We start from the raw sequence: 17,846 nt of genomic DNA, 5'->3' as shown, positions 1-17,846 counted from the left end.
TTCTTTCCCTGATCCATATCTGAATGTTCCCCGTCAACAAGCTCTCAAGTCTGCACTTGAACTGTGCATCAAAAGAAGCAGCCAATGTGTATTCTCTTGTCAAGCTCATTCCAAACTGATGCATAACAGCCGTGTACTAGCCAAGGTCATTTCAAAGGTGTTTACTTTGACTGCAAACTAAATTCATCTCTCTTCAGTCAGAGATAAAGTCAGTAATATGTGTAAACCAAACATTGTAAGGCAAAGGTCTGACTTGAACCTGATGCTCATGTTGGAGATGGGAGCATGAAACAGCTGTGTAACAGTGATATTTCCCTGGAGATGCTGCCCATGACTATACAACAAAGGCCAAGTTCAGAGACAAGGCCTTGGGAAATGTCTCTGGTGCAAGCTAGTGATACCTCCCAGCTCCCAGGGCAATACTACAGCCTCTTCAAGGGCTGCCTTGCCTGCCCATGGGTGGCACTCAGTGCCTGGCCTTATGACCTCACCTGTCTTTTCTGGCCTGGCTTCACGTCGCTGCCCATGAGCAGACCCATCAATGTCCCCTTCCTGGAACAGCCCTGACACAGCCTGTTGCCAAGGCAAATGAGATCTGAAGCAGCCTGAAATCAGTCTTGAACATAATCTTTCTTAAGCTGGATCTGAGGATGCCCTCAGCTTTGGCAGCCCCTGAGAGCAGCCAGCTTCATTCCAGCAGGTCCTAGCTAGGGCACCTCAGTTTCTTAGGAGGTGCAGACTTGTTCTGTGCTTCTGATGCACTGTTTGCAAAATGTCTCTCACAATCCATGGTGGATAGTAGGTGGTCAAAGAATATGCACCATGCCCCTACAGGCTCAAAAGACTCAGGGGTATGAAAATGAGAGGGTGCAGAGACTGGCACAGGCAGCTGGCTGGACAGGAGGCCAATTTCTGCCAGTGCCAGTGCATATTATGCAACTAATCAGGGGCAAACACGGCACTGCTCTTTTACCTGAACCTGCCTTGGTCCTGTGTATTTGCTTTATTTTCTTTTGTCCTTGTGTGCCACGTAATATGAATTTTACTTAGTCCAATCCTGTTGAATTTTTAGCATGCGTTTATAATGTTGCCAGGACAGTGTGCATGGATCCTTTAGCAGGCAAATATTTTTCCAAATTGCTTGAACTTTCATCTACTGTTTCTGTGATGATAGTGATAATGATTTAACAACAGAGTAGCACAACCTGTATAAATAAGGACAGTCATCTTCAAATCATCACACATGTCCCACATTATAACATTTTTATGTTTTGCAACATGAATACGAAAGAGCATCTAACTTACCTTAATGCTGCTAATGGAAGACAAAATGAGTTCTTCGTAGCTAACTATCAGGTTCTTGACATTTCTGACCAAATACAGTACTGGACTTCATTTCCACTGTGGTTCTGCAGCCGCTAACATTTGCCTGTGTCTAATCAAGCAAGAAGTTAACCTTGAATACCGAACACAAATTCTATAAACTAAGAGCTAGAACTAACTCGATTCCCTGAAGGTCACAGAATTTAAATAGAATGGAGCAAACCCGTCTGAAAATAAAACATTCTGCATTATTGCAGGCATATAGCCATCTGTCTTTGATACAGGATTTTCAAACTGCCAATTAACCCTTTCCAGAAAACCATTTTAAGTAGTAAAAGCTTTGAGTCAAATCTGGCTGTGCTTATTCAGGGTTTAAGCAAGCCAGGCCAGCACCCTGTGGCAAGGATGTCATTGGACCTGTGCAGCAGGGAAGAAGGGAGATGAGAGCCTTTCCTCCTCCCCTGCATGAGCACAGAGGTTAACATAATCCAATTCCTTGTGCTCCAGTAAATGGCAAAGAGGAGGCAGACCAGAGCCAGCTCTGCAGCACGGGGAGGTGAGAGCAGATTCCCCTTGACCGAAGGGAGCACAGAGGCGCAGCGCGCCGTGCTGACGCGGTGCCATGCTTGCTGGGTTTGCTCCGCGCCCGTGGGAAGAGCTCACCTCTCCTCCTTCCCACTCTGCCCACAGTGGTACTTACAGCCACAGTCCATCACCCCATGCATGGCAGTGGGAATTCTGCCTGAGAAAAGACTGCTGACTCAGTCTTCTGAGATTCACAGGGTAAGATTCAAAGGATATATTTAGCCACACTGTCATTTCTTTTTCCAGAACCTCATTTACAGACCAAATATTTACTGTTCCTCTTCATAAGAATTTGAGGACATTTCAGATCCTGCACTCTGGTTTGCAAGGACTTGCTATGTTACCAGCATATATCCTTTAATTACAGAGCAGTTAACACGCAGCCACTGATAACACATTACAGGGCCCAGGTTCAGCTCAGAACAATAACATCTGCCTCTAAATTTAGGTGTCTGAGCTGCCATTTCAGTCAGTGGAGCCCTAGGGCTCAGTCCAGGTGCCCGAACATCAGGGCCCAGGGTGTTCAGTGGCGCATCTGAGACATCTGGATGGGGCTGGTGGATGTGACCCAAAACCTGCACCCCCTGAAGAGGCAGCCAGCTTTTCTCCGGGCTTCAGAAATGGCTCTGGACACTGCAGCAAGCCTTCTGCTGCCTGCCTCGCAGGCAGTGCCGGAGGCTCCCAGGAAAAGCAGAGTCTGTGTTAGGCAGCCGCTTCAATCTCCCACCCCTGCCATGCTGAATGGGAGAGGGGAATTTCTCTCTTAACCCACTTAGCAATCAATGTAACACCCTCAAATATAATGTTTTGTGGCCCATTGAATTTTCTCCTTGGAGACATAACTTTTATTCTCACACGGAGTGTCTCATCTTTCAATGAAGCTTCCCGTGCCACTTGTTGCAATTTCATCTCCCAGGCAGCTCCACAGTGAGCCTTGTGCTAGAATTGTAATCCCTGGGATTTATTATGATGCTGTTATCATAGGGGAAATATGAAACTAGCATCCAAGTTAATTAGAAGCGTGGATAGGAGCCTGGGCATTGGCGAGAGTTGTATCCATGTGTGAAGTCAACGGATCAACAGTTACAAATGAGACCAGGTCTCACAGACCGACACGGTGCCTCCTATTCAGCATGATCTTCTGTTCGGAGCCGTCATCACTGGCCCCTCTACTTGGGAGCAGAACTGTACACAGAGCTAATGGAGCTATTTCACTGGAATTTTCCATTTTACAATTGGTTTCATTTTTTATACCTGAGGATACTCTGTTTTGGTCAATTATTCTGGTTTTTGGAAGATGCTTTCAACAAAAACACGACTTTATTTATTTAGGCTGTTTTCATCTTCTCCCTGTGCCACCCTTTGTTGGAGTCCGCCTCCGCACAGTTCTTTCTGTATGTAAAATTCCAGAGATAATTGCTTTAATTCTTATTCTCATAGAAAGAAATCATATTTTATGACAATCTGGAGCAGAACATTGTGTTTTCTGATGACCTCAGATTTCTTATCAGTGAAAGTAGAAGAAGCTAAAGAACTGTTTGTCTCTGTGTGTGCCAGTTAATGACCCAGAGACCTGAATACTCTGTCCCTCTACCTGTGCCAGACCCATACAGGCAAGACCCCCTGCACTGCTTGTCCCACCCCCTACCAGCGGTTGCCCACCTAGTTTGACCCTTTCCAGAATAAAATGGCAACTTTTCGGACAAAGCGGGCCATGCAAGAGTTGGAGGTAATTTCCCAGTCAGGCTTGAGACAGTCTTTTTCATTTAAAGTCACCGTCATTTTGATGGGCATCTCTTTGGGTGATATCCTTCCGAGAAGTACACTGGAATCAGGTGCATGCTGGTGGATCGGCGTGGTTATTGCCTGGGGGAGTTTGTTACTGGCAGAGGGAGGGAGCACCAGGAAACCCAGTGGTGAACACTTACAGCATAACCTGCCAAGGGGAAAATTCACCTTATTATTAATTAGGAATTGTCTGTGCCTGCAGCAGTGATGTTGCATATTCCTGCAATCTTTTTCCACCCCATTTGATTTAGTATTATCCCTATAATATGTAATCTTTCTTTTAATGCTGCTAAACTCTTGACCTCAATATTTTGTAAAAATGAGTTTCACAGCTTAATTATACATTGTGAAAGACAAGACATTCATTTTTACTCTTTTTCTTTTGGTTAAGAGTGTTCCTTGCTGGCCTGAGTGTGCATGAGCATTAGAAAATAATCTCTTGAGCGACCATTTCTCAAAATTTATGCCAACACTTGTTACTTGCTATGCTCCAAATTTCACCTCTGTGTTCATTAGAAAGTGTTCAGACACTGTAGTATTGCAGCAGAGACAACGTACCTCCTCCCCACGTAGCATCACTTCGCATCTGCTAAGATTTGTGAAAATTATATCTTTAGCCAGCCTTGACTGAAGTGTTAATTGCTCAGACCCAGACTTCTTCAAATTTAGTTAAAATTATTCTTCCTCTAACCTTCCCACAACTGTTGTAACATTTATTCAGATTTTTAAAAAGAGGTTTGAGCAAAGATAAGAAATCAAATCAAACCCAAAGAATAAAACTGACAAATTGGGTTGTCAGTGGCACTTTCTTTCCTTTACCATCTGAGAGCCACGTGGTTTGTGGCATAAACAAATTTTAATTGAGTGACAGATTGTTGTTCAGTACTGAATATTCCTTTCCCAATTTGGGAGAGAAAATGCTCTGGTAATTCTTATTAAAATCAGTCTACAAACCATCAAGGCCAGAGGCCTTTTTTGATTGCATTTTTTAGAATAGCCATCTGGACTTCCTCTGGAGATTTGAGCTTGAGCATCGTCTCCATTTTTTTTAGTCGCTTAGCAGAAGCACACCTTGTCCAGAAAATCCAAGACCTCAGGTGCAGCTGAGCTAATGAATTACATGCAGTGATGTGCTTTGAGGGGTCTCTTAGGAACCCCTTGTTAAAATTCTACTACCAGCCCAGAGGCAGGAGGGATAGTATTCCTCCTCTACTAAGGTCCACTGTTTTCCTGCTAAATCAGCCCTGCTCGTGTTGACTTATCCCTCATGCTACTAAAAACCATCTGAAGAAGAAATTCTTTTCCTCTGTAATTACTTGCTCTACTTAGACTGGACCTGGAGCTTCCCACGTGCAAATATCATTTATTTATTTTGTAATAAGTCTGTTATTGACCAGTGATATACATCACGTTAGCATCTGAAGCAGTCTCTCATCCCAGTGATTTTGTATTTGGAATAGAAAGATAATAAGTATTTTGGCAAGGGGATAATTAACCAGAAAGTGGCCTCTTTTGTCATGACAAGACTGATCCTGAGGACCGTTCACAAGGAAAAAAAAATCCCACGGGGTCTCAAGGCCTGGACCAGGTGCCTGTAGACGCTCTGGAAAACAGCAAGTGCACCCATGGAAATGGCATGCGATGGGGTAATGCACTCTGTGTCATCCTCATCACAGCAGCTGCGTGTGCATTTTAACCCGTCACAAATGCAAAGCAATTGGAATTGGGTTAGCCTCAGTGCGGAGGCTTAAACTAGCTTGAATTTTACACATTTGCTGCAGGCTGAGAATCCATGTGCTGACAGTAGTTTTGGGTATGAGATATTATTTTGGCAACAGTGACTTTGTGTGAGCCCAGAAAGATATTTAGAAACCTCTCCAAAGTCTTCATAAACTGGGGATTCTCAAACTGATTACAGAAGTGCACATCCACAAGACCAAGCCTCACCACAGTAGGATGCGTCTCACCATTTTACAAGTTGGAAGGTTAAACCCGTACTATTTTTTTTTAATTTCGATTTTCATGTCATGGTATCGAAGCCCCTATGAAACCACTGATTCTCTCCTGTTTTTCCATCTTTTTCTCCCTTGTATTTTCAAGAGACATTTTAGTTCTCAGTCTTTCCCTTTCTGCTGCTCTCAGCTCTGTCCTCAAGAGTCTTCTGTCCCCTAAGTTCTAACAGGCTGAACCCCAGCTTCAGTTCCCCAGGCACTAGTGTTGCTAGCTTGGCTGCCTCCATTGCGTACTGATGACCTGGAAGCGTGTGCATACAGAGGACGAAGCTTTCCAATGGTACAAAGCTGGCCCCAGGACCACTGGTACAACTGAGGAGATAATCATGCCCAGAAGGTGGTGAATGGAGTACCAGCCAAGGGGAGCGCAGAAGTACAAGCAGGAAATTGAGCAAGAGGAAAAATGATAGGTTAAAACCTGGGGTAAGTAAACAGGGTGGAAAGATCGGGAGATTTGGGTGCGGGCTGGCAAGGAAAGCCCCATTCGGAGGGAGGAATTCAGAAACCCAAGGGAGTCGCTTGGGCACGGGACACTTGGGCTGGGAAGAGCCCAGCAGCCCAGAATAGGATTGACAGCATCGAAAAGAGGAGGAAGAAGGTGGAGAGACCACAAGCTAGCCAACAGGAACAACAGCGAGAACACCATGTCCGACACCGCGCTTCCTCTGTGGAATTAGACACCTCCCTTCGGCCCTGGGACAGAGCGCTGGCATCTGCGGCAGAACCGCTGCCTGCACATCGGCGGCTGTGGGTCCTGGGCACTGGAACACGCTGTTGGTTAACAAAACAACATTGTCCAAGCCAACCTGAAACCCAATATTTCATTTTCATTTTTGCTCAAGTAGAAAAACAATTCTGTTTTTTAAGGAAGTTGATATTTTCACCATAAAATACTTCTATTTTGCCAAGAATATATTTGTTACTAGATCATTCCAAGTGGAAGTTTCCACCCTGCTAGAGCCTAAGTTGTTATAATAAACTTCTATCTGCCATGTTATAGATTTGTTAGGTCACAGCTACAAATAAAAACAGATTTCAACTCAGTATCTTTCTGGAGAATCAAATCCTCTAACACAGTCCTTTCCTACAGCATTTGGCAATGTATACAGGTTTCAGGTGGAAGATAAGAGTGAGTCATAACTCAGCTCTAGCTTGCATGACAGATAACTAGTTTTGAATATCTAGGTTAACCTAGATTAGGATGGACAACAAAGTACAACGTATATTAATGTAACCTGGCTGGCTTTGCATCCCTTGAGTGTCCAGGTGTGTTATCTGTTGAGACATACTAGGATTTTCCCAGTGAGCTGAGGACTTCTATATTAATATATTACCAGGTTCATCTTTGTGGTAAATCCATCTTGAATTAAAGCATATCCAAACTGGGGTCAGCAGGTTTTGTATGCTTGGCTGGAGAAAATTAATGGCTGAGGCCAGCACAGTTGAGAACCTGGATTCAGTGCGCAGCGAAGAGTGTGCATGAGCAGACTCATGGGTGTGAGGCATGTTTCAAGAAATCTATATCCTGAATTTCATCATACTAAAGGAACATTAGATCTAGTTGCATGAGTCTTTACAGTGAAATGTTGCAATATTAATTGTTGTAGTATAACTGCCGGTCACAGTTATTTTTCAGGTCTGTGGTTGGACATAGTGCTGCACAGCTCGGGGGGGCTCTGTGCACATTGTAGTTCACTGTGTTTCCTTGGGCCTTAGTTGCTGCTGCTGTTTTCAATCAGTGCCCCCCATGCTTGGTTGATGTGTCACACTGTATATACTGATTTAGAGGTATGTCATATCAAATAAAGGACAAATAACTTGTTCAAGATTATATTTAATCAAACAAAAGAGATTAGCTATATGTTAGCTTTTTTGGATAGGTAGTAACATCGCTGATTTTTTTTCCTTCACTATGAACATTAAAAGGAATTCTATTTTAAAATAATTTCCTCCAAACTGCTGCATTCATTATTGATTTTCTTTCTACAGTTGTTTAAACATCAATATTTTTCTAACCAACTACTTCATGAAAATGCAGTTTACCAGAAGTTATTTTTATCTTATTATTCTTAAGTAATTTATTTTATATCTCAATTGCACAGAAAGGAAAAGAGTTCTGGGAGGAAAAAAGGCAAATATCTGTGTTCTCGAATGCCTAACCTTTAAGATTTGAATTAGTTAAGATGTCTTTTGCCTCTCTCTTTCATTTTCTCTAACACAGACTCAGATTTACTGCAGGAATTTTCAAAATGAAGACCAAATAATGAGTCTTTGTTCAAGAGAAGACAATGTCCGAAATTCATTCTACAGCAGCCAAATGTTAACAAAGGTATTTCTAAAATGGTCAGTTCCTGCCCTTCCACTGGCTCCAGACTACCCTATGGCATAAATGTTTTGCTGTGTGTTCTTCTGTATGGTGAAGACATTATTCCTGAAGAGCTTTTTCCTCTGTGCTCTGCAGTTACATATTGACATTTAGACTCACAAGTCCTAATTAGCGCGACTGATTTTCCTCTGGGAGTTAATATAAATGATAGTAGCAAAAGAAAAAGTGCTGCTGCATCTCAGCTTTGCAGTTGCTCTGTCACACAGCTATCTTAGTAAACCTGTTAATTATGGACAAGCTGTCAGGTTGCTTAATGCTTCCAAGTAGTCAAAAATGCAGAGCGTTCAGCATCAGGATGGCTCCTTCCTCCTGGATCACCCCTTCACCCTGCCAGGAGTTACCACCCGAGGCTGCCCCACCTCTAGCAGCTCCAGGCATGGTCCACAACAGATTGTGGTCAGCTTGATCAAAAGGTATTGAAAGATGTAATACATCCAGTTTAGCTTAAGCTCTTTGGGTCAATGTATGGGCTATGTGCATACAGGAACTCCTGGGAATCAGGATTAAGGCGATTAGAAAGGTTCAAACACTACTGTTTATAGCCATTCACAGTAAACTTGGTAGACTACCTCAATGCACACACAAAAGTGAAGAAGGCGAAGACACAGAAAAGTGATTTCTAAAGGAAAAATGCAACCAGGATGTAACGCAGAGATATCCTTGTCCCCACAGGACAGTATTGAAAGGTCCTCAGTAATGAAGAAATTTTAATTAGCTGATGTCACCAATGCAGAGAAAAAAGAAGACCCGGTTTCCTGGAGGTCAGTGGCTGTTTTGTTACTTTCCTAAGTAGAGCGGCATTTTCTCCTCAACACTGGTCTCACTGCAGAGCTTCCTTGTGCCTGGCAATGATGTCTGGGTGCACTCAAGAGAAGCAAGCAATGTATTGCTGCCCCTGCGCTCACCTATGCTCACAGCCTGGGGCTGACGGGAGCAAAGGTGACAAAAGTGACAAGCAGCTGGACGAATGTAACCAGAAATTCTGTCTGTAACAAGAAATAATTGATCTAGTTCTCTCCAAGGAGAAAGTCTAGGTTAATTCAGCCTGCTTATCATTTGGATAATGCCTTCTCTATAAAGCTTCAGAATGACACATTTTGAAAGAGAAGAATAACCTTTTGGCTTCCATCTTTTTACACCTATTTGGAAAGTGGGCAAAGAGGAAACAAAGCACTTAGTAACACTGTTCATAGTCTGCCAAGCCTCGCTTATTATTGTGTTAGCTGTACCAATAATGGCTAAATATTTAGTTATTTCTTAAAAACAAAACAAACAGAAAAAAAAAAAAGATAGAAAAAAAACCCACACCAAAGACAAGCTTTTACATGCCAGCTTTAATTTCTGTTACTGGGAAGGAATGTCCTACTAAGGTGAGCACCACAGTGTATCTTTTGCTCCAAGATCTGAGTTTCACCTCTGCTGCCTTATTTTATTTACAAGTGATTTGCAACACACTTTTATCTCAAAGTATGGTGGAAGGATGTGTATTGGGACTCTGATGAAGAGCAAGGTCATTACAGATGGTCTGAAACCACCATTCATATATTTTCCGAGAGGTGTTTGGAGGGAACGTTAATAAGAAGAGGGGATTGGAAGTGGAGGTTTGGGTACTTGTCTTCTGTATGGAGAAGGATCTGTAGGGTATGGTCTCAGCAGTGAGTAGTTAAGCGGTTTTAAGATAGCGGTTAATCATTGTTAAGAGTCTTTAAAATCTCAGTGGGATGTTTTAGCACTCATTTACACATTTTTTTGTGTGCAGCTTTAATTTATCTGAAAGCAACCTAGTTAAAAGATTGCAGTTCCCAGGCGTGTGCACCATTATTCCAACACAGTGAATCACCTCTGCTGGCATAAGACAGTTTCATATACCCCTCTTGGAAATAGTTAAACTTTGTCACAAATATTCACTGTGTAAATAACTAGAGAAAACTGACTCAAAAAGCAGAAGCAGCCCCAGCAGACAGCATAGATTCGAAAAGCAAAATCTCTGGCCACAACAGAGAGATTGCCTCTGCCTAGATAACAGGAGTTATCGGCAGACCTGACACAAAAATGGCCAAAGAGTACCCGATTCGCTTCTCTTGAAATGTGGGTGTGGATATTATTCAAATCTTCTTTTTCACCTCTTTTAAAAAATATTTTCTCTCTATTTTTCAAAACTCTTGTGCTGTTTAGTTATTTCACATCGGTGGTTCCAGAGAAAATACAGTCCTGGAGATGTGCTAAGGGAGGAGCTTCTGCGACCACATGCCAAACTCAGGACTCGGTAAGTAAGTGACTTCTCACGGGTTAAGGAATTATGGAATTATTTCCCTGTGGTTTAAAAGTACACGTGCAGAGCGATGTGCACGTCTTCTACTTGGGTTTAAGTTGAAATGCTTTATCTCATGTTTCCTATGGGCTAAGAGCATGCACACAGCCAGTCCTGAAAACGTACCATGTCGTAGATTGTTAAGACCACTGCTGTGTCTCAGCTCTCAGCCTTTGACAATGAGGACAGAAAATATATTCAGGTCTACCTGGAATGTACACATACTGACTTCCCATATTACCACTGCAAATCTCAGAGAGTAGCTGTCACTGGGAATTATCATCAGATGGGGTCCTTCCTGTGGTAAAAAATAATGTTTATAGGGCAAAAAAGGTCATTTCTTAAGCCGCATCCTTTCTGATCTCTTGACTTTTATTAAAATTGAGTGAAAGCAGCATGTCAATAAGAAAAAATGTAGACAATGGATGCAGAAAAATCAGCAGGAGTGCTGGAAAGCAGGAAAAGAGAGAAGTCTAAACTTTCTGTTCAAATCCTCAAGAAAAGGGTGAATATGGCCATATGTCCAGATATGTTAACACGGGAGTCATGGGCCTTGGGATTTTCCTCTGTTTGTAGCCTTCCTGATCAGACTGAAAACGGAATATACTTGTACAAATCAACTCTTCACTTTTCAGAGTGGATGTTGAAAAACTGGAGAAGATATTGGAAAGAATAAAAATTGCCAAAGCCCTAGACAGTGACAGCTGTAATAGGCTCAGCCAGTTTAGCTAATCAAAAAAAAAAAAAAAGGGACTGAGAAAATATGTGAGTTTCTACCAACTAGAAAAGAAGAAAACAAACAAAAAAAGACAGAACTGTGGACAAAGCCAGACAAATGCAAATTAGAAATCAGTAATTAAAATGTAACTGAGAGGAAAGTTAGTCCTTGGAACAAATTGGCAAGGAAAGTTATGGACTCTTCACCTCTCGATCCTTCTTGAAGGGCTTCTTTGTCTTGGTGAGCTCAGCTTGAAAATAATGGTGACATGCATCAGAAAATTATCTGAATCTTTATTAACATGTGGTGCAGAGAAGCTGAGACTGTGAGCCAAAGACAAGCGTTCACAGCAAAGCAGTTCACACCAGGCCACTGGCACTAGAACAGTGGTGTTATTTCTCCAACAGTTTTCCAGTGCGAACAAACAGCCGAGATTATCTCATGCTGCTCCATCCCCTCCAACGATCCACTCTCACCTTGGCCAGCCACCTGGGTCCCAGATGCTGATTGCTTTCCGGCAGTATATTTATGCCCCACAGAAGGAGCTTTGTGGGGCTGGTGGGAGACTGCGTGCTCTCAGCCAAGGCACAGGGATTGTTGGATGACCGAACGCTGAATGAGCCCCCTGATTGCTTCTGGAGCGGAGGCTTCGGCTTTTGGAAAAACTTGTCTGCCTGCCAAAGATGATGAACCCAACAGAGAGCAAGGGATGCTTCCTGCAGGGAGAGGCAAACTGCAGTGTCCACTAGGGATGTCTTGGTCAAGTCTAAACTACTGGTGCTTAAGACACTGCAGGTTTGCAGGCAAAGCCCTGAAATCAGCTTGAAGGCACCTTCAAGAGCTGGCGGTGGTGGGTGTGAAGATGGGACTAGGCTCAACCTGAGGGCACTGGCAGAGAGACCAGGGTGGCTCATGTGGCAGAGGACTCACGACATTGTCTCAGCACCTTGCAGGGACTGGAGCTGGGATACTGGAAAGAGCTGTGCCGATGTCATGCTTGGGGCGAGATCTCTGCTGCTGTTGTCCCTCAGGATGAAGTGCGGTTCCCACCAGGGAGAGGCCTGCCACTCTGCTCCCATAGGCCATGCTGGTGGCGGGCAGCCGGCATTGCGGGTGGGCAGGTGTGGGTCTGCTGCCCACCCACGGCGCGGGAGGTGTGGGGCCATGGTGGGCAGTCGCAGGTGGTAGCAGACACACATTATGGGGCAATGGTGGGCAATGGCAAAGACAGGTTATGGGGCGCTGGTGGGCGATAGCAGACGTTATGGTGTGCTGGTGGGCGATGGGTGATGGCAGACACACATTACGGTGTGATGGTGGGCAATGGCAGATGTTATGGGATGATGGTGGGTGATGGCAGACATGTTACAGGGCAATGGTGAGCAATGGCAGACATTGCGGGGCGATGATGCATGCTGGCAGACACACATTACAGGGTGATGGCAGGCAATGGCAGACGTTATGGGGCAATGGTGGGTGATGGCAGACACGATGGGGGGTGATGGCAAGCAATGGCAGATCTGTTACGGGGTGCTGGTGGGCTCTGGTAGAGACAGGTTATGAGGTGATGGTGGGCGATGGCAGACACGTTACGGGGTGATGTGGGCAATGACAGACATGTTATGGGGCGATGGCAGGCAATGGTGGGTGATGGCAGGCAAGTTACAGAGTGCTGGTGGGTGATGGGCAGACATGTTATGGGGTGCTGGCAGGCGCTGGTGAGCGATGGCAGGTATTATGGGGGGGTGGTGGGCAATGGCAGACACATACTATGGGGCAATGGTGGGCAATGACAGACACGTTACGGGGTGCTGGCGGGCGCTGGTGGGCACTGGCAGACATGTTACGGAGTGGTGATGGGCACTGGCAGACACACATTACGGGGTGGGCGCGGGTGCTGGCAGACACACGTTACGGAGCGGTGGCGGGTGCCAGCAGCGGCAGGTTGCAGGGTGCAGCCGGGCGCTGACAGACCCACGTTATGGGGCGCTGGCGGGCGCGGGCTGACACACGTCACAGAGCAGTGGTGGGCGCCGGCAGAGGCCGGTGACGGGGCGGCGGCGGGCGCTGGCTGACACCGGTGACGGGGCGGCGGCGGCGGGGGGGGCGGCGCGGTGCGGCCCGGCGGCGTCTGCCGGCCCAGCAGGGGGCGCTCACAGCGCGCGCTCCCGCCGGCGCCGCCCTGCCCTGCCCGCGCGCGGCCCGCCCCGCCGGCCGCCCTGCCGGGCCCGTGTCCGCCGCCGCGCTGGGCGCCCGGGGCTGCCTGCAGCCGCAGCGGGACGGCCGCCTTTCCGCAGGGCGCCCCGGCTCCCGCAGCAGCTGCGGCCGCCGCTGGCTGCGCTCGGAGCAGTGCGGCTCTACACAGCTGTGAGCACAGCTGTTACCCCCGGGACACCCGGCTGCACCGGCTCCGGGTCGATGGCTTCAAGGGACGCCCCCTCCGTCCGGGGTGGGACCGTGCGTTTCTCCCGGTGTTGTGCAATCCTCCCGCTGGGAAAGGGGAACAAACCCCGCGGGCTGGGGCACCCGGCCGCTCACAGCCCCCGAGGCTGCAGCCGCCTCCCGCCTTGCGGAGGGGGAGGCTGCAGAGCGGTGCTGAGGGTCGTGGAGGGCTGCAGGCTTTGAAATCAAGCTGGTGAGGCCACTCCTATCCCAACACCCACAAGACACGCCACCACCCCCACCACCCCACCCCCCTTTAATTAGAGCTATCTGGGAGTTTTATTTTACCTCCAGCTAATCTTCCTGGGGGACAAAGAAATAGGGTCTTCAGAAAATCGTCACCCTTCCCACGCACACAGCAGCGAAGCAGGCGGTCTGTGTTCCCTCCTTTTTGTGGCGACAGGAAGGTGAAGGAAAAGGGGAATAATGGCCATTAATGGTTGTTAAGTCCTACCTCCCCTCTATACCCAGAGATGGGCACACGTGGCAATCCCAGGAATGAGGGTAAACTCCTGGGTGCTGTCCTTGGCTCTGGCTTGCCTTCCAGGCTGCTCTCCCTCTGCTTGGTGGCCCTTTCTCACTGCTGGATGTCATCTGCCCAGGGGTCATGGCAAAGCTGATTAGTTTCACTTAAATTCCTCCATGCTTCTTCCTGTCATGACCCTGTGCCTCTGCAAGTATCTGCAAAACTACCTCATTGTCCTCTGACCAAGCCTCATTTTCCTTAAAAGCTCTTATCTTTCTGCACATCTATGAAAAACTTGACGGTCCATAGGCTGACGGTACCCTGAGATGATTTGTCAGTCACACTAAATCATATTTTCTTACTGTTTCCTTGTGCTGCCTATGTGTCTGGATCTATCTGTTTTCTGTTGTTCTAAAATTTGATTTATAAGCTCTTTGGGACCCAGTGTTGTAGACATATCCCTGTTCCATGTTTGTACACATTTAACACAGTCAAGTTGTGGTCCCTGAGCAGCATTTTGGGGGCTACAGTAATAAAAATGGTTGTTACTGATACTATGCTACCAAATACTATAAATTTGCCTGATGCTTCTAATTATAAATCCCTGTTCTGGGTATTTATAACTTTGTGAATTTTTATGCTGGGTGTCTGCCTCTGCTTAAATTTTTTTTGGAAAGTTTCAGCAAAAATGGTTATGCTATTTCCCAGAAAAAAGATTAGGAAAAAAGACATTGTTTTGCCAATGTTAATGAATTGGTTGTAAGAATTCTTTTTTGGAAATGCTAGCTCCTCCATGCTTTGACTTGAAGGTTGGCAGGCTGGAGGCATCCTGGTGCCAGACACATAAGTATTTGCCCATATTTGGCTGGATTTAAACCCCTATTCATTAGTAATATGGTAGTCTGGCAGATAAATTCCTCAAAATTCCTGTCTGTCCTGAGCATGTGCTACCTTTTGCATGCCAGCTGCTTTATCTCCACTGACTGATTTGAGCCTCTGCATCCCAGGATTTCCTTGCAGATGCTTTTAGAAGTAGCAGCAAGCTGGCGCATGACTTGTGCCTTCTGTGCCCACACACTGCCAGATCAAGAGACAGCAAGTAGCCACCATCTAACTTGAGTCTAGGCAAGAGGAGACCAAGGTCTCAGATATGGGGCCAGAGAGGGCCAAGAAGCTGAGTTGGAAAAGCATGGGAGCTGATGAGGTTTTCCAAAAAGAAAATAAAAGGAGAAACTGGTTGCACAAGGATGTTGTAATGTAAAACCAGGAAGGAAGAGCAGGGACAGTATGAAAAACTGCGAGACTGGCAAGATCAGAACAGAACAAAGGCAGGGATGAAGAAACTCATGCTCGCTAGATGAAAAGCCACAAGGAGGGATGAGTATAAGGACACAGGTCACCTCTAGACACTGTTGGGATGAGGAGGTAGTTACAAAGGAGAGCAGATCAGATGAGAAACCAGGCTGGGTGAAGAGAGATTGAGGAGGGAGAGATGACTGAGCAGCCTAAGGAGGGAGTTAGGAATGGGAATTAGTGAGAGCTGATTGGAAGGAAGGGAAGGTTCAAACAAAGACCTGAAGTGGGAAAGATGATGGGAACCAGGCTCACTAGATACAGAACTCGTTTGGAGAGTCTGAGCGTGGAGCCAGGATTATGTACGTGGAAGAAAAGAAGAACAAGGAAATAGGGGGCAAAAAGCAGAAACAGGAGAGACTGTGGATGGGAACAGAAAGTTCAGTGTTATGTTCAGTAACGTTTGAGGATGGGACTTCCTATGTAGACAGACAGGAAAGAGAAGCTTTGAGATAAGAAAGGGCTAGAGGGAATAAAGCAAAAAAGGTTAGGAATGTGTCAAGGGAGAAAAGAAAAATCAGAAAAGAAAGACTTGTAAATCAGCACACGTAATCTACGACCATCAAGACTTGAAATTATACCCAGTTGCTGAGACTTGCTGTTTGTCTGCATCTAAAAAGTATCTGTGAAGTTCACTTTCAGACTGTGTCTCATGTTCCTTTAGAAAGCTGGTCCACCCAGAAGGTGACAGTCCGGTCTCACTTTCTTTGGGTATAAGTTGCAGCCCTGTCAATGACCCCTCTGTCCTGTCAATACAATTCCATGTAGGGGAATTGCTAAGAGGATTTTGTTGGCTTTTCAAAGAAACTTAAAAATTGCAAACAAAATTCCCTTCATATAAAGAAAGCTAGCTGCAATACAGGCTCTTAGATGTTAAGGAGCATCGATACTACAGATACCAACTGTAATCTTAATTTAATGTCCTTCTGCGTAGCTGCACGCAGAATGGCTCTATTTGGAATGCACTTTCTTACTTTCATTTCCAACACTCTCGACCAGATATAGATGTGTACGTAACAGCTCATCATGAATTTTGAACTATAGATAATTACAAAGTGAATAAGCATGATGGAGTAATTTTACCGAGCACGGGTGTATACTGTCCATCATAGAACATAGTGTGGGGCGTTGTACCTGTATTTAAAAGTTCACATAGAAGTACTGCATCTATCTGTAAGAGTGAGGAAATCTTAGGAAAGTACCTGTGATAACCATTTGCAGTTCCGGTGTTTCTTTTGGGAGAGGAAGGTAACAGGGATCTATAGTCTAGAATCAATGTGTATTTCCCTGTTAATATATATCCCCTTGATTCTGGCTTAGTTTTTGTATGAAGGCACCGGAAAGATTAGGGAGGAACACTGACTTTGGTGCATCCAAGTCACTGATGACTTTCAGCCTCTACATCACTGTCATTTCTGACACGGATGATGAGTTATGGACCACTTTGATGAGCTTAAGCCATGGCTGAGGTCTCACCACTCATGCTAGATGGGATGAATTCCGTAAGGAAGGCAGAAAGAAGAGCTGGCAGAATTTATACCAGTGCTCCTCCTTGAGAAAGCATGACTGACACTTGTAGGATGGCGTAACACAGCATTCAGCACATTCCAGTTGTGTACCTGGACTCTACAGGAGCAACTCTGGCCAAAAGCAACTTTTATGCTTATGTCAAGGCAAATACGACCTTTTCTGCCAGATGGAAACCTGTCACAATAATCAACATTTTGGCCACCCAAAATGAGGTTTCTGTAATACTCCTCTGATGTGGAATCATGAATAAGCTGAAGGTTACGAAGAATGCTGAGGCCTTTTGAAAGGAGCTATGTATTGAAAGCTTATGAACTAACTGCTGAACCAGAGTTAGGTCCAACCTTAACTGTGTTTCTCTAGACTCTGCATTTTTCTTGCTTTTTCTTCCTACATCCTCCATTTACAGACTTTTCCCATGACTCTTCCAAGCTGAGGGACTCTACAGATGCCTTAGTGAGGGACCAGGACATGCACACGGATCTGCTTGCTTCTTAGATTCATGGATACAAACCTCTTTTATGTTCTGAGACGTTTCTTTCATCACAGACACCTTTATTCACCTGCTGTTTGTTCTCAAAAAAGGCATTTCAGAATGGGAGAAAGGAGGATCTAACCCAGGTCTTCCTTCTAACAATGATAACACATTCTTCATTACAGTGTAGGAAGAAATATTTCTGGTTTCTCACTGGATGTGAAAGCAAACCACACAGCCTCATCTTGCTCTGTTGGCCTTCCTGAAAGATCTGAGGATTCTTGTCCTAAAAGAGGCAGGAATGATCTGTGTAGTAGGGAGATAAGCTTTGTGAGCAACCATGTGGTAGAAGGGAAATTTAAGAAGCCTGTAACCATGATGTGGAAAAGTGGTGGAGATGTGGGCTAAGGGTTTCAAGCGCTATGTGGAAACACGATCTGCAGACTCAGCTTGCTCAGCA

The 17,846-nt window shown here is 45.4% G+C and overlaps 1 long non-coding RNA gene across 2 annotated transcripts in view; it reads right to left on the bottom strand.

Moving 5' to 3' along the window:
• Positions 1–2,823: 2,823 nt before the first annotated feature.
• The window catches only part of LOC114013158 (uncharacterized), a 29,887-nt gene continuing 14,864 nt past the window's right edge, over positions 2,824–17,846 (bottom strand). The window contains exons 3-4 of one of the 2 annotated variants that reach the window (XR_003556039.2): positions 13,854–13,952; positions 2,824–3,844 (exon numbers count right to left, since the gene is read on the bottom strand). This is a non-coding gene — a long non-coding RNA (uncharacterized LOC114013158). Of the gene's footprint in view, positions 3,845–11,396; positions 13,614–13,853; positions 13,953–17,846 lie in introns of those variants that run through there. The other variant, XR_008746531.1, reaches the window with a different exon arrangement.

The sequence above is a fragment of the Falco peregrinus genome, chromosome 3 (genome assembly GCF_023634155.1).
Source record: "Falco peregrinus isolate bFalPer1 chromosome 3, bFalPer1.pri, whole genome shotgun sequence".
NCBI lineage: Eukaryota > Metazoa > Chordata > Aves > Falconiformes > Falconidae > Falco > Falco peregrinus.
This window is presented reverse-complemented; position numbering and strand designations above follow the sequence as displayed.